The following is a 15,644-nucleotide window of genomic DNA, read 5'->3' as shown; positions in this document are numbered from 1 at the left end:
TCACCCCTCTACCTGGAGCAATGTGGGAATCACCTCTCTACACTGGAGCAATGTGGGAACTACAAGATCTTCTCCAAGGGGAATTTCACTGGCTCAAAGGTACACCAGGGTTATCAAGATCTTCTCCGAAGAATTTTCTCCATCTTCAAGACTACACCGGGGTTACCATGCCTTAGCTCTGATACCACTTATTAGGACCCAAGAAGAACTCACCCATAAAAGCTAGCCATGAGGGGGTGCCCATGTCCTTAAAAGCTCATCCATATCCATTCACTTTTCCGATATGGGATCTTTGCTTTTGCTTGGAACCCCCGAAAGAATGGACAATGGAATCCTTCATACAATTATTTCTCAAATTTTATTTTGCAAATTTCGGGTGATGCGGTATGGACCTTTCTTTCTTCTAATGGCTTCCTCCGATAAAGAGTGGAAGGTGGAAAAGTAACTCTCCACTTACTACATAAGCTCCTCGACTTAGATAAAGCCACGTGGCATTTGTATTCTCTGAACGTCTGCATCACCTATGTTTCCGTAGGTATTATCATACTCAAATAATCAAGAGACTTATTCCTGTTGAATATGACTTCATGCTTTTAACATTCTAATGACCCAACGACAATACACCAATGGAATGGTTGGGATTGTTCAACCCAAATGATGCAGACTTTACAAGGGTGGATTCTTTCAACTATCTCTTGGAAAAATTTAGATAAGTGCTTCTCATAGCATTGTTTCCAATTGAGTGGTTGAATTGTCCTGAATGGAATAAGATGAGTTAATTTGAGCCTGTTGATCTAAGATTCTCAGTCGATCATATTCCGTCATTCGTTCGCTTGATTAAGGTATCAAATGCTCGATTTAGATAGATCCTGACATCTCCTAGGGCAATTTTATCAGTTCATTTGTATGGTTGGATTCACGTCTTGTCAACTAATCGTAGGGGAATTGGGATTCTTGATTAAAATTTCTGATCTGTAGTAAGTGTTATTAGCATTTGATCCGATTGGGTGTGTTTTGGTGGCCAATCAGGGTACCTAATCAGGGTACCTGGATGTGTCGATAGATTAGACCTGGCAAAAGCGACCCGTGCCCGCGGGTCGACTCGACCCACCCGCAAATTTGCGGGCACGGATCTAAGTTTTAGTGACCCGTCAAAATCTAACCCGCGGGTGACCCAACCCGCAAAAACACGGGTCGGGTCGGGTCAACCCGCGGGCACCCGCATTTTTACTGTATTTTTAAATTTTTTTTGAGAATGTTATCAGCACTACTGTTTTTTATGAGGGAACTCCTCACTTTATAAAAAGTACGGTATGGCCCGCACCATAGGATCAAACCGTCCATTAGATGGGCCATAGCCTAAATAGGTTATGCCCCAAAATTATTTCCATTGGTTGATTCTAACCCTCCGATCTATAGAGGGTTAGGATCAACCCTCTAACATTCAGATTGGAGGGTTAGGATCATCCTATGGAAATGATTTTTGGAGCATAACCTATTTAGGCTATGGCCCATCTAATGGATGGTTTGGATCATCCTATGGTGTGGGCCATCCCATACTTTTAATAAAGTGAGAGTGCGCTCATAAGAAACAGTAGTGTTGATAACATTTCCTTCTGTTTTTTATTTTATAAGAATTTGCTACCAAACTTCTCCTTTGGCAACTTCTCGGCATGTGGCCATCGTGGTGCAAAAATGCAAAGATGCGCACATGGCAAATGTTGCTAGCAAAAAAAAAAAAAAAAATCATTACACAAAAAAAGTAAAATGGCTAAAGTTATAAAGTTTTAAATGGAAAATTCCCAAGAAATGGTTATAAAGTTGTAAAATTACGAAAAAAATACCAATAAAATATAGAAAGTTATGACAATTAAGGAAAAACAGATGCCGTCAAATCAAGAGAATTATTACAATCGCCATATTTGCGGGTGACCTGCGGGTTGACCCGTCCCACCCGCGGGCCGCGCGGGTCACCTAAATTCTGACCCGCAAAAATGCAGGTCATTTCCTCACCCGACCCGTGGACCCGCACCCGCATCACCCGCGGGTTGACCCGGCCCGACCCACCCGTTTGCCAGGTCTACGATAGATGGTGTAGGGGTGCAATGAGCCCTTCTATCTGATTGGATTAACAATATTGTCAAGGTTTTGTGTTTATTTGTCTTTCCGACCTCTATGTGTGGGCACTCAAAACCCCAACATTTGGTGTTGGCATGGCTCAGGGTGCCTGAGAGAGGTGTTCTTCAAGTTTGTGGTTTCTTTCTGATGCTTGACTAGGGCTGTGATAGTGGATTCACATTGATTTTGTGAAATTTCTTTGTTTTGAAAGTAAATTGGCTGCTTGTAGCAAAATGAAGGTATCTATATCTAGATCAGAAATATCTCCGTCAATTTCAAAATATCACAATTTTATCACGTCATTTTGATAATAAAATGCCAAATCCCAAAATTTAAAAAGTGTAGCGATATTTTTATTTTTGTCACTACCATGAAAATATCGTGATATTTTTACGATATTTTTTATTTTTTTATTTTACTTAAATTATATGTTTTTATATAATTTTAAATAATTTGATTTCATTTTTTTCCAATCTAAACATGAAAAAACAAAAAAAAAATTAATATATCCCAAGATTTTCCCTTGGATCATCCCACGGTGCCGGTCATACCGCCCTCATCAAAATCCAGTGGTAACATTTCCCAAAATAAGCCACTGTTTGAATTTGCGGGTGACCCGCGAGTTGACCCGGTCCACCCACGGGCTGCGTGGGTCACCTAAATTCTGACCCGCAAAAATACGCGTCATTTCCTGACCCGACCCATGTGACCCGCACCCGCATCACCCGCGGGTTGACCCGGCCCAACCCACCCGTTTGCCAGGTCTAGTCAAAGGCTATCACTAGGTCCAAAAATCTCTCAGCAGCTAATTAAAAAGTTTAAAACAAGGGGAGTTTGCCCCATTATCAAAACAATCGTGCAGAGGTTAGTATAATATTAGTAATAACAATAAATAATAATAATGGTAAACCTTGGGTGGCACCAGGGGCGGAGGGACATATAGCGTGGGGGTAGCCATGTCACCCCCCCCCCCCCCCCCCCCCCCCCGCCAACCCAACGAGCAATGCAGCAAAGTGTAAATTAGTCCGGCCCCCAAGTGTAAACTCATGGCTCCGCCCATGGGTGGCAGTGGCACCCAAGGTTATTCAAAACCCCTTTTTTAATGTTAAGTTATTTAAAACCTTATAAATGTGAAGTTTTCTTTTTAACTATCTTACTTTATAAATAAAATTTGTATAGCTATTGAATATCATATACATGTAAATTACTCTATAGCTATGTGAAATTATATGGTGCCCGTGCGTCAAGTCCCGTGAATGTGTTACGTCAAACATACCTCCCTTTATATTTGATCCAACGGCAGCCTATTAACAAGTAGGGTGCTGTTGGATCAAATATCAAGGGTGGTACCACTTTCGAGGTACTTGACTGTCAGGCACCATATAAAAACTCCTATAACTATTTTATATATATATATATATATATATAGAGAGAGAGAGAGAGAGAGAGAGAGAGAGAGAGAGAGAAAACGGTTTCTACACATATGTGTAGAGAGTTCTCTACACACTAGCTTAAAATACAGTGGGGGCCCACATTGTTTGGGTGATCCAAGCCATCCATTTTAAAGGCCCTCACATAGATAGGGTGTCTACAAAAAATCAGATCCATAGGATCATCCCAACCCTACGATTTGTGGAGGTAAAATAGATGTCTTTAAACCTTTACAAATTAGTCCATTTTTTGCCTTCATAGTTCAAATGGTTAGGATGATCCTATGGATCTTATTTTTTGTGGACACCCTATCTATGTGAGGGCCTTAAAAATGAATGGTTTGGATCACCCAAATAATGTGGCCCCCACTGTATTTTAAGCTAGTGTGTAGATAACTTATCTACACATATATATATATATATATATATATATATATATATATATATATATATATATATATATATGTGTAGATAAGTTTTCTCATATATATATATGAGAAAACGGTTCCTACACATATATATATATATATATATATATATATATATATATATATATATATATATATATATATATATAGAGAGAGAGAGAGAGAGAGAGAGAGAGAGAGAGAGAGAGAAAACGGTTCCTACAGATATGTGTAGAGAGTTCTCTACACACTAGCTTAAAATACAGTGGGGGCCACATTATTTGGGTGATCCAAACCATTCATTTTTAAGGCCCTCTCATAGATAGGGTGTCCACAAAAAATCAGATCCATAGGATCATCCTAACCATTCGAACTTTGGAGGCAAAAAATGAACTAATTTGTGAAGGTTTAAAGACATCCATTTTACCTCCACAAATCGTAGGGTTGGGATGATCCTATGGATCTGATTTTTTGTAGACACCCTATCTATGTGAGAGCCTTTAAAATGGATGGCTTGGATCACCCAAACAATGTGGGCCCCCACTGTATTTTAAGCTAGTGTGTAGAGAACTCTCTACACATGTGTAGGAACCGTTTTCTCATATATATATATATATGAGAATAGAGTTCCTAAGGTGTCACCTCATATAGCTTATATGAGGTGGCGCTCACAAAACATAAGGGGCCCACTTTATTTGGATGATCCAAAGCATTCATTTGATACACCCTCACATAGATAGGGTGTGCCCAAAAAATCAACTTCATAGGATCATCCTAACCCTTCCATTTGTGGAGGTTGAAATGGATGGGTATAAACCTCCATAAATCTACCCATTTTTAACCTCCATAAATGAAAGGGTTAGGATGATCCTATGGACCTGATTTTTTGTAGGCACCATATCCATCTAAGGGCCTTTCAAATGAGTGGTTTGGATCACCCCAAAAATGTGGGCCCTTTATGTTTTGTGAGCGCCACCTCATATAAGCTATATGAGGTGACACCTTAGGAACTCTATTCTCTCTATATATATATATATATATATATATATATATATATATATATAGAGATAGAGAGAGAGAATAGAGTTCCTAAGGTGTCACCTCATATAGCTTATATGAGGTGGCGCTTAAAAACAAAAGGGGCCCACTTTGTTTGGATGATCTAAAGCATTCATTTGATAGGCCCTCACATAGATAGGGTGTGCCCAAAAAATCAACTTCATTGGATCATCCTAACCCTTCCATTTGTGGAGGTTGAAATGGATGGGTATAAACCTCCATAAATATGCCCATTTTTTACCTCCATAAATGGAAGGGTTAGGATTATCCTATGGACCTGATTTTTTGTAGGCACCATATCCATCTAAGGGCCTTTCAAATGAGTGGTTTGGATTACCCCAAACAAAGTGGGCCTCTTATGTTTTTAAGCGCCACCTCATATAAGCTATATGAGGTGACACCTTAGGAACTCTATTCTCATATATATATATATATATATATATATATATATATATATATATATATATATATATATATATATAAGTTAAGTGAAGCTACACATACGTGTAGCTAACTTAGCTACACCGACGGCTTAAAATATAGTGGGCCCACATTATTTGGGTGATCCAAACCATTCATTTGATAGGACCTCACATTGATAGGGTGTGCCCAAAAAATCAGCTCCATTGGATGATCTCAACCCTTCAAACTGTGGAGGCAAAAATGGACAGATTTGTGAAGGTTTTTACACGTCCATTTTTGCCTCTACAAATCGTAGGGTTGTGATGATCCTATGGAGCTGATTTTTTGGGCACACCCTATCTATGTGAGGGCCCATCAAATGAATGGTTTGCATCACCCAAACAATGTGGGGCCCACTGTATTTTAAGCCGTCGGTGTAGCTAAGTTAGCTACACGTATGTGTAGCTATATATATGAGGAAAGTGTCTCTAGTCTCTTCCCTAGATAAGCTTATCTACTCCTCCCTTTAAAAAAACACAGTGGGCCCATGCTGTTTGGATGATCAAAAGCATTCATTTGATAGGTCCTAACATAGATAGGGTGTGCCCAAAAAATCAGTACCAAAGGGTCATCTTAGAACTTCATTTTGTTGGGCACACCATGTCCAAAATGGACGCATATAAACGTGGACGTTTATATGTGTCCATTCTGGGTACCACAAGGCACCACAAAACGAAGTTCTAGGATGACCCTTTGGTGCTGATTTTTTGGGCACACCCTATCTATGTTAGGACCTATCAAATGAATGCTTTGGATCATCCAAACAGAGTGGGCCCACTGTGTTTTTTTAAAGGGAGGAGTAGATAAGCTTATCTAGGGGAGAGACTAGAGACACTATCCTATATATATATATATATATATATATATATATATATATATATAGAGAGAGAGAGAGAGAGAGAGAGAGAGAGAGAGAGAACGGTTCCTACACATGTGTAGATAAGTTATCTACACACTAGCTTAAAATACAGTGGGGGCCACATTATTTGGGTGATCCAAACCATTCATTTTTAAGGCCATTACATAGATAGGGTGTCCACAAAAAATCAGATCCATAGGATCATCCTAACCATTCAAACTTTGGAGGCAAAAAATGGACTAATTTGTGAAGGTTTAAAGACATCCATTTTACCTCCACAAATCGTAGGGTTGGGATGATCCTATGGATCTGATTTTTTGTAGACACCCTATCTATGTGAGGGCCTTTAAAATGGATGGCTTGGATCACCCAAACAATGTGGGCCCCCACTGTTGTTTAGGCTAGTGTGTAGAGAACTCTCTACACATATGTGTAGGAACCGTTTTCTCATATATATATATATATATATATATATATATATATATATATATATATATTATAGATGTAGTTTTTTTTACAGCTTACATTTTTAATCTCTAGATCTATTTTTATCGCATACAAAATTTATCATAAAAACATGTAGTATTCAGTAGTACTTTTATGAGTAGTGTTTTACATTATTTTCTTGTAGCTACGAAAAAACTTAGGGCCGTTTGGACATGCGGATTTTAGAATCTTGGATTTCCTCCTAGTCGTAGTTGGGAGACGAGAGAAGAAGGAGACCAACAGTCGTTTTCTGTTTTCTCGCCCTTCTTTCCGTCAGCAAGAGATCAGGAGATCATCCCATGTTTCTAGGTTTTAGAAATCTCATGATGGGGGAGAGATTTCTAAAACCTGGATTTCTTACTTAAAATCCAAGATTCTAAAGAGAAGTGAAGCAGTCAGTCTCCTTCTTCTCTCGTCTCTCAATTACAAATTTGAGGAAATCCAAGATTCCAAAATCTGCGTATCCAAGCGGTCCCTTAGATTTATACTGAGTTCAACCTACAAAACCCCTTTCTACTTTATTGGCAATTATAAGTGATCGTTAACATTAAGGTGGGAAGAAGGCCATGGGACCAAGGCTTTGGCATGGCCTAGAGCATAGGTGTGGGCTATGTATAGCTTGCACGAGTAAGCATTAGTGGGAACCTAACCTAAGTCAAGTATGGACTAGTTGGGCACTGGTTGGGCACTGGACACACAAAGATCACGCAACAATCAAGAACACACACACAACAACACAACACATGGGACTTTTTAACGTTGTTCGGCCAATTCTCTACCTACTCCACGGATTTCACTATTGCCATAGTACATACAAGGGAAACTTATAACAGTTGCCTAACTATTGCCTATATGTTGCCTTTTTGTTGCCTATCAACAGCCGGAGTAGGCGGAGATTTGGCTGAACCACGTTAAAAAGTCCCTTGTGCTATGTTGGTGTATGTGTGTGTGTTCTTGATTTTTGTGTGATCTTTGTGTGTGCAAACTTGGATGGCTTGACTAGCATTGTGCTAGGCCATCACAGACAGCCCCTTTCTCAAAGAAATTTTGATTTTGAGTGAGTTGCACCGTGACATTTTGGTATCAGAGCATAAAGTTAGAACGAAATGGCGGGTGGATCTGCCATGGAGCAATTGAAGGAGAGGGTTCAAAGGCTGGAGGAATTGGTGGGCTTGCTGGATGGAGAGTCGAATATGGTGTTGTTGCAACAAGTTTCTACACTTGTTATGGAGATGGAGACTCTCAAGAAGGCTTTTGAGGGCTGTAGCATCGACGGTGTTTGGGACTGCAGTGCCTTGTTAGCCACTTGGGAGCAACGCCAGTGCACAAAGAAGAGATCGCCTTGTTGAAACAAGCAATGTTGGGCCATGTTGTTAGGAGTGAAAGCGGCAGCCAAAGGGCCAAAGTTCTAGAACCAAACCTTTTTCTGGAGTTCATTCTGCCAAAGAGTTGGAGAATTTTCTATGGGACATGAACCACTATTTCAAGGCGGTTCGCACACCAGATGTAGACAAGGTGGAGTTCATAAGTATATATCTTATGGGAGATGCAAAATTATGGTGGCGCACAAGATCGAAGGACAAGAGTCGTCCTCTAATCACAACATGGAAGAGTTGGTGAAGTAAATGAATGATCAATTCCCTCCTAGCAATGCAGCGTGGGTTGCAAGAGATGCCTTGAGGAAGCTTAAACACACCAGTAGCATGTGGGAGTACATGGAGCAGTTTTCATCCTTGATGTTGGACATTAAAAATATGTCGAAGGAGGACCGATTGTTCAACTTTATGAGTGGGTTACAAGGGTGGGCTCAAGCGGAGTTAAGAAGGCAAGGTGTTAAGGACTTGTCTGCGGCAATTGCAGTAGTAGATACCTTGACGGACTACAAGCAACTAGCAAGGAATTCTAGTGATGATTCTTCTAGCGAGGATGGGAAGAGAAAGTCCAAAGCAAAGAAGAAGGCAAGGCCAAATTCGATCAGAAGGAAGAGAGGCCTGCCAAAGAAGTGCAAGTAGAAAAGACTTCACTCACTAAGAAGTTTGGGTGCTATATTTGTGATGGTCCTCATCAAGCCCGAAATTGTCCAAAGAAAGAGCAATTGGGTGCCTTAGTTGCGGAGAACGAAGGCGCTTCTAGTGAAACAGCCCGTATTAATCCACTCCAACTTCTCAATGCGATCCAAAGAGAAGGGCAAAAACAGGGTCTAATGTTTGTAGAAGCAAGAGTTAACAGGGTGTTGGTCCTTACAATGGCTGATAGTGTAGCAACACATAATTTTGTTTCTGAAAAAATGGTGCAATTACTGAGTTTGAGGTTAACCAGTGATGGGAGTCGCATCAAGGCGATGAATTCGGAGGCAAAATCCATGCAAGGAGTGGTGAGAAAGGTTCCTCTAAGTGTGGGGGAATGGAAAGGTGTTGCTGATTTCTTGGTGATTCCGCTGATTTCTTGGTGATTCCGTTGGATGACTTTGATGCCCTACTTGAGGGGGATTTTTGTAATGGAGGTGCAAAGTCCATGTTTTGTGCCGGTTGTTGCAGTCAAAAGGGAAGTGGTTGAAAGGTGCTTAGTTATCAGGGTGGAGGATGGGCTAAGGAAGGAGGCCATTTCAACCACATTGACAAAGGAAGTGGGGCATAAAAAGAAACAAGTGTTGGCAAAGGCATTTGATTAAGAGAGTATAAAGTTGGGGTTGGAGGAGAGCCTCAATGAGAAGGATCTACCAAATGATCCAATGAGGGCGTTGGATGGTTTAGGTGGGGGAGGTTTGTTACCCCCTTAAAATGTTGACACACACATTGGCTTGTGGTGGCACCTTGCACCCTTACCAATGTGCACTTGGAACATCAAGGTGGGAAGAAGGCCATGGGACCAAGGCTTTGGCATGGCCTAGATCATAGGTGTGGGCTATACATAGCTTGCAAGGGAAAGCATTAGTGAGAACCTAACTTAAGTCAAGTATGGACTAGTTGGGCACTGGTTGGCCACTGGATCTGTGGGCACTGGATTCGTAGGTACTGGATTGATGGGCACTGGATTCGTAGGCACTGGATCTGTGGACACTGGATTCGTAGGCACTGGATTGGTGGGCACTGACTAGTGGGCACTCATTGGTGGGCATAGGCAAAACCAAGGCACCATTGTGCGCATGACATTTGGCAACATATGGGAATGTTTGCAACTGGTGGGCAACGGATAGGCAAAACCAGGGCACCAGTGCGCATGTGACAATTGGCAAGCGCTTGGGTGTGTTGACACATGGAGGCAATGGTTGCAATCAATTATGATTCAAACCAAGGCACTTCTTGGTCGTGTTCAAAGGCTTGTGCACAAGGAAGACAAAGCATAGGCAACTGGTGGGCGGTTTTGGCACACATGGCAGCAAGGCATTGGCATGCACTTGCACATTGTGAAGACTTCTTAAGGCAATCATGGCTGAGTAGTTAGGCAACTATTATGTCACATAGTGGCTTGTCATTTGTAAGTGCTTAGGCACACGGATTGGGAAAATTGAATGTAATGGGCGTTTTTGCCCAAGGCAACATAGGCTGTTGATAGGCAATAGAAAGGCAACAGAAGGCAACAGTTAGGCAACTATTGTGAGTTTCCTTTGTATGTACTATGGCAATAGTGGAATCCGTGGAGTAGGCAGAGAATTGGCCGAACCACGTCAAAAAGTCCCTTGTGTTGTGTTGTTGTGTGTGTGTTCTTGATTGTTGTGTGATCTTTGTGTGTGCAAACTTGGTTGGCTTGACTAGCATTGTGCTAGGCCATCACGGACAGCCCCTTTATCAAAGAAATTTTGATACGGATTCCACTATTGCCATAGTACATACAAAGGAAACTCACAACAGTTGCCTATCTGTTGCCCATTCAATTTGCACAATCGTGTGCCTAAGCACTTATAAATGACAAGCCACCATGTGGCATAACAGTTGCCTAACCACCCACCCATGATTGCCTTATGAAGTCTTTACCATGTGCAAGCGCATGTCAATGCCTTGTTGTCATGTGTGCAAAAACCACCCATTGCTTATGCTTTGCCCTCCTTGTGCACAAGCCTTTGAACATGACCAAGCAATGCCTTGGTTTGAATCATAACGGTTTGCAACCGTTGCCTCCATGTGCAAACACGCCCAGGCGCTTGCCAATTGTCACATGCGCACTAGTGCCCTGGTTTTGCTTATCTGTTGCACACCAGTCAGTGTCCACCAACCAGGCGCACTATCCAACGCCCATTAGCCAGTGCCCATTAGCCAGTGCCTGCCAACCAGTGCTAACCATCCAGTGCCCAATGATCTAGTCCCCACTAATGATCAGGTGCCCACTAATGGTCCAGTGCCTAGTTATCCAGCATCCACTAATGCTTCAGTGCCTATGAATCCAGTGCCCAACTAGTCCAGTGCCCACCGATCCACACTTGAGTTAGGTTAGGTTCTCACTAATGCTTGCCCATGCAAGCTATGCATAGCAAACACCTATGCTCTAGGCCATGCCAAAGCCTTAGTCCCATGGCCTTCTTCCCACCTTGATGTTCCAAGTGCACATTGGCAAGGGTGCAAGGTGCCACCACAAGCCAATGTGTGTGCCAACATTTTAAGGGGGTGACAAACTGTGGACCCCGATCCAAGGTAGAGGAGGGACCGCGAGTCCCTACCACCCTCTCTGGATCATCCACGTATGAAGGAGAGCTCTGCCAAGGAACTCTCAAAACGGATGCCACCCTCATAGCATAGCACGAGTGGCGATATAAAAAAGAAAGAGATATGTCTCGATCCGGAGCCAAGGCTCGAAACCAAGACATACCTGAAATAAACTCAGAGTCGCCATCCATGGATATGCTATGGAACCCTAAAATCAAATCCTCTGTGCAATGGATAACCAGAAATATATATGGGTTCGTGCCTGGTTACGAATGGGGAAGGTCTGAGAGCACCCCCGATTCGTCCGAGTGCAAGCACTTGGTCTCTTATGCCATTTATTATTAACTCCAAAGAAGTTTGGGTAAAAATCATGTGAAATGGGAACAATCCTCAGGAGTCGTCTACCTAAGCATGCATTTCCTGAGGATAAAATAATAAGCACACATAAAATAAAATGAAAGATGTGTCACCTAAGCATAGCTAGGTTATGAGTGACATGCCTAATGAGTGTCTAAATTCTGATGTGCAAACACATGCAAGCTATAGCTAAAGGTATAGGATCAGTACGATAAAGTAAGAAAACACATAAAAACATATAATCGCAACACAATAAATCCTAAGACTCTAAAACATTAGCCCAAGTCCTCAGATGGTCTGGTATTCATCCAAAGAAGCCTACGTATCCCCGCCTCCACGAGAATCAAGGCAACGTAGTTCTTCGCGCCTATTCTAAGCTATGATGCCTAAGACACATAGACCTCTATCCTAGACTCGATCTAAAAGACCGGACTAGTTATTAAAGTTTCTTGTACGATTATTTAACTTCCAGTGAATTGTGGATTTTAGGACACCCTATATGCCCTAACTAAATGCAGATTAGCCCTAGGCTAATGCAGGTGGTTCTTACAACCTATGTGTAACTAGGCTGTATTTCCTAAGGAAAACCAAAGGTGAACTAGCGTATCCTACTCTAGTCATCACTCGGCGATGTGGATCGCCGACTGACCGGACGGAGGCGCTCCTATAACTCTAGGACAGACCCCTAACTCTAAAACAAGCACACAGCAAACAAACAATCAAACAACCTATCAAAAGAAAAACTCTAACTCTAAAACTCTCTATCTAGGAGAAACTCCTAACTCTAGAGGAAGATCTTTTGAAAACAAGATTTTAAAGGTTTTTGAAGAAGGTTTAAAACATTTATTTACAAAAAAGTTTGGCTGGACTTGGGATGTAAATCCCAAGCTGCGCTACGTACCTCGTGAAAGAGGATCAAGCCAACGTAGTTCGAAAATCGAACTCTCCTAATTGCTACTTCTAAAAACACTCAACACTTTAGATTCTTTTTCCTTAAGGTTTTCAAATATTTTTGATGTTTTAAATTTCTGATGTTTTTGAGTTTTGAATGTTTTAACATGTTTTTTGGATTTTAGATTTCTGATTTCACCCTTTTGGTCAAAGACCGGAGGGAACACACAATGCAAACACCCTTGGCCAAACCCTAGGGCTAACAAGGGAAACCCCTAAACCCGGTAAACTAATGTCAAAGACAAAGAAAAGAACTAAAAACACAAACAAGCAAAGCTCTAATGAGACTAGGCTAGTCTCCAAAGAAGAGAAAAGATACCAAAACTAAGGAGAAACTCCCTCTAAAAACACTACCAAAAGCGAAGGTAAATGAGTCAAAGACTCTCGAATAACACTCCTAAAAGGACAAATGAGTCAAGGACTCTCTAATAACATCGCTAAGAAAAACAAATGAGTCAAAGACTCTCAAGCAAGACCATTAAAGACAACTGAGTCAAAGACCATCTAATAACACTATCTAAAGGATGAGGGAGTCAACGACTTTCTAACAATGTCATCCAAAGGATGAGTGAGTCAACGACTCTCTAATAAATACCACTAACGAAGACAAATGAGCCAAAGGCTCTCTAATACTACAACTTAAAGGAGGAATGAGTCAAAGACTCTCTAAAAGAAATGGAAACATGAGTAAAAAAACTCCAATAACACCAACTAAAGAATAAATGAGTCAGAGACTCCCTAAAAGAAAAGGAACAAGAATTTGCACATTTGGCAGAGGTAAAACACCCAGCCGGGCCGGACAGCTACTTAGCCCTAGGGTGCAACAAATGTCCGCCCAGTACCCCATAAGGGTAGGAGTATGAAGCCAAGCCGAGTAGGGTGTTCTCCCAAAAACCAAACGACGCACAAAGAGGAGAACTAGCGAGAGAATGAGACCGGGCGGGTCTCCCAAACACACACAAAGATGGGCTCCAAGTAACCTTATCATTGCCCTTGCAAGGGGTAAGCAAGGCTAAGACAACTAATTGACCAAATTGGTCTCTAATTAACAGAGGAACAAATTGAGGTGCAACCTCAGAGAGGATTCTACAAATGAGGCCAAGCAGGCATTCTAAAGGCTAATTACTTACAAAGCCAAGACAGATGACTCCCTAATAGCATCAATAAAGATCAAATGAGTCAAAGACTCCCCCGATAACATCACGACACAAACGAATGATTCAAAGGCTCTCTAAATGAGGCAAGGCATGCCTCCTATGGGTACACCATTTATCAAAATCAAAGCAACCTCTTTGAAGTTAAGCTAAAAATGAAGCTTGCCTCCAAAGGAGGACTTCCTAATGAGACAGAATATGCCTCCTAGTATAGGTTCTAGTATCTAAAGAAGTCTAGAAGACTGCGCTAGTCCACCAAGAGAGCAGAAAAGAGCTACTAGGCAATCTCAAATTTTCATTCAATTATTATATAAACAAATCAAGTACTAAGCAAAGAAAGACTTATAACTAAAGAGTACACAACCTGTAATAATAGCAATCATAGCATGATAAACAACATTAATTAGCTCAGACCAGCCGCTAGGTAGCCTAATGAAGTAAAAACAATATCAAACACTTCAAAGCCAACCACAAACGCCAATACGGGAACTCCAATGAAATGAGATGATGCCAAAGTAATCATATGATTTCCTACACGTATAATATTTCTACAAACCGCCTTGAAATCAAACAGTACTCATGTCGATAACATCGAATAGAGTAGTCATCTGATTTCCTTCTTCAATTAAACAATTTAAGCTTTCAAGATGGTCTCACCTGAACAGTCCATTCATCTTCAGAACCTAACTCAAAACTTAACATAAAAGAAGAATCTTAAATTTTCAACAAATTATACAAATGCATGCAATGATATTTCTGATTTTTATAAATTTTGGTGCATAACAGGGGGCATCAACTTGTGCAGATTCAAGTGCAAAAAAATGGTGAGCCACAAAACACAAAGACGGGCTCCAAGTAACCTTATCATTGCCCAGAGAAGGGTTCTTTTTTAAAAAAAATGGTTAAAAGAAATCCAAAAGGTTGGGTAGGCCTACTAAACAAAAGAGGGGAGCGCTACTTGGATTGAGTGAGTCCCCTAAAGATGGGCTTGGGCTATCGCCTTCATCGCCCTTGTAATGAGTGGACCTAACGTCTAAAGGTCTCTAAAAGACAAGACAAATCTACTATACAAAGGAGGGGAGAGCTACCTGGACTGAGCAAGTCCCCTAAGGATGATGGGCTTGGGCTAGCGCCTTCATCGCCCATGAACTGAAAACCACTTCCAAACCCACATAAAAGCCCAGCCAGAAGAGCCCAGCTTCTTCCATTTGAAAATTTGGGACAAGAATGTATCGTATGCCCGCGCAAGACCCTAAATTGAACACGACAGAAACCATACCTCCCCTTGATAATCTCTAGAACCCTGACTTGAAGTAATCTTTCCAGAATATATGCATGATCGCTGTGGAAGCCACATTGATTAAATTTATAGGAGGATGAAATTGATGAAGGAAGCTTGAATTATGAAGGAGTGATCCATGATTCATCTATCCTTGCACTTTCAATATCAACTATTAAAGGCTGAGTTGAATCGGCCAAAATAGCATTCCAGTCAAGCTCAATCGGGTATGCTCTATCTAAAGGTGCAACACCAGGAAGTGTTTTTCCTGAAAGAAATGCCCATATAACTGAAGCACTCTTAACTATATTATAAGCTAAAAGAGAATTTACAATCGCCATAATAGCTTTACATGCTGCATTCCCAACAATGATCACATCACAATTATTCACACTCATTTTCTCAAGCATTACAGCCAACTGAGATGATCCATGAGTTCCTG

The sequence above is a fragment of the Tasmannia lanceolata genome, unplaced genomic scaffold (genome assembly GCF_043159265.1).
Source record: "Tasmannia lanceolata isolate RefF3 unplaced genomic scaffold, GAP_Taslan_0.1 ptg000044l, whole genome shotgun sequence".
Classification (NCBI taxonomy): Eukaryota; Viridiplantae; Streptophyta; class Magnoliopsida; order Canellales; family Winteraceae; genus Tasmannia; species Tasmannia lanceolata.
This window is presented reverse-complemented; position numbering follows the sequence as displayed.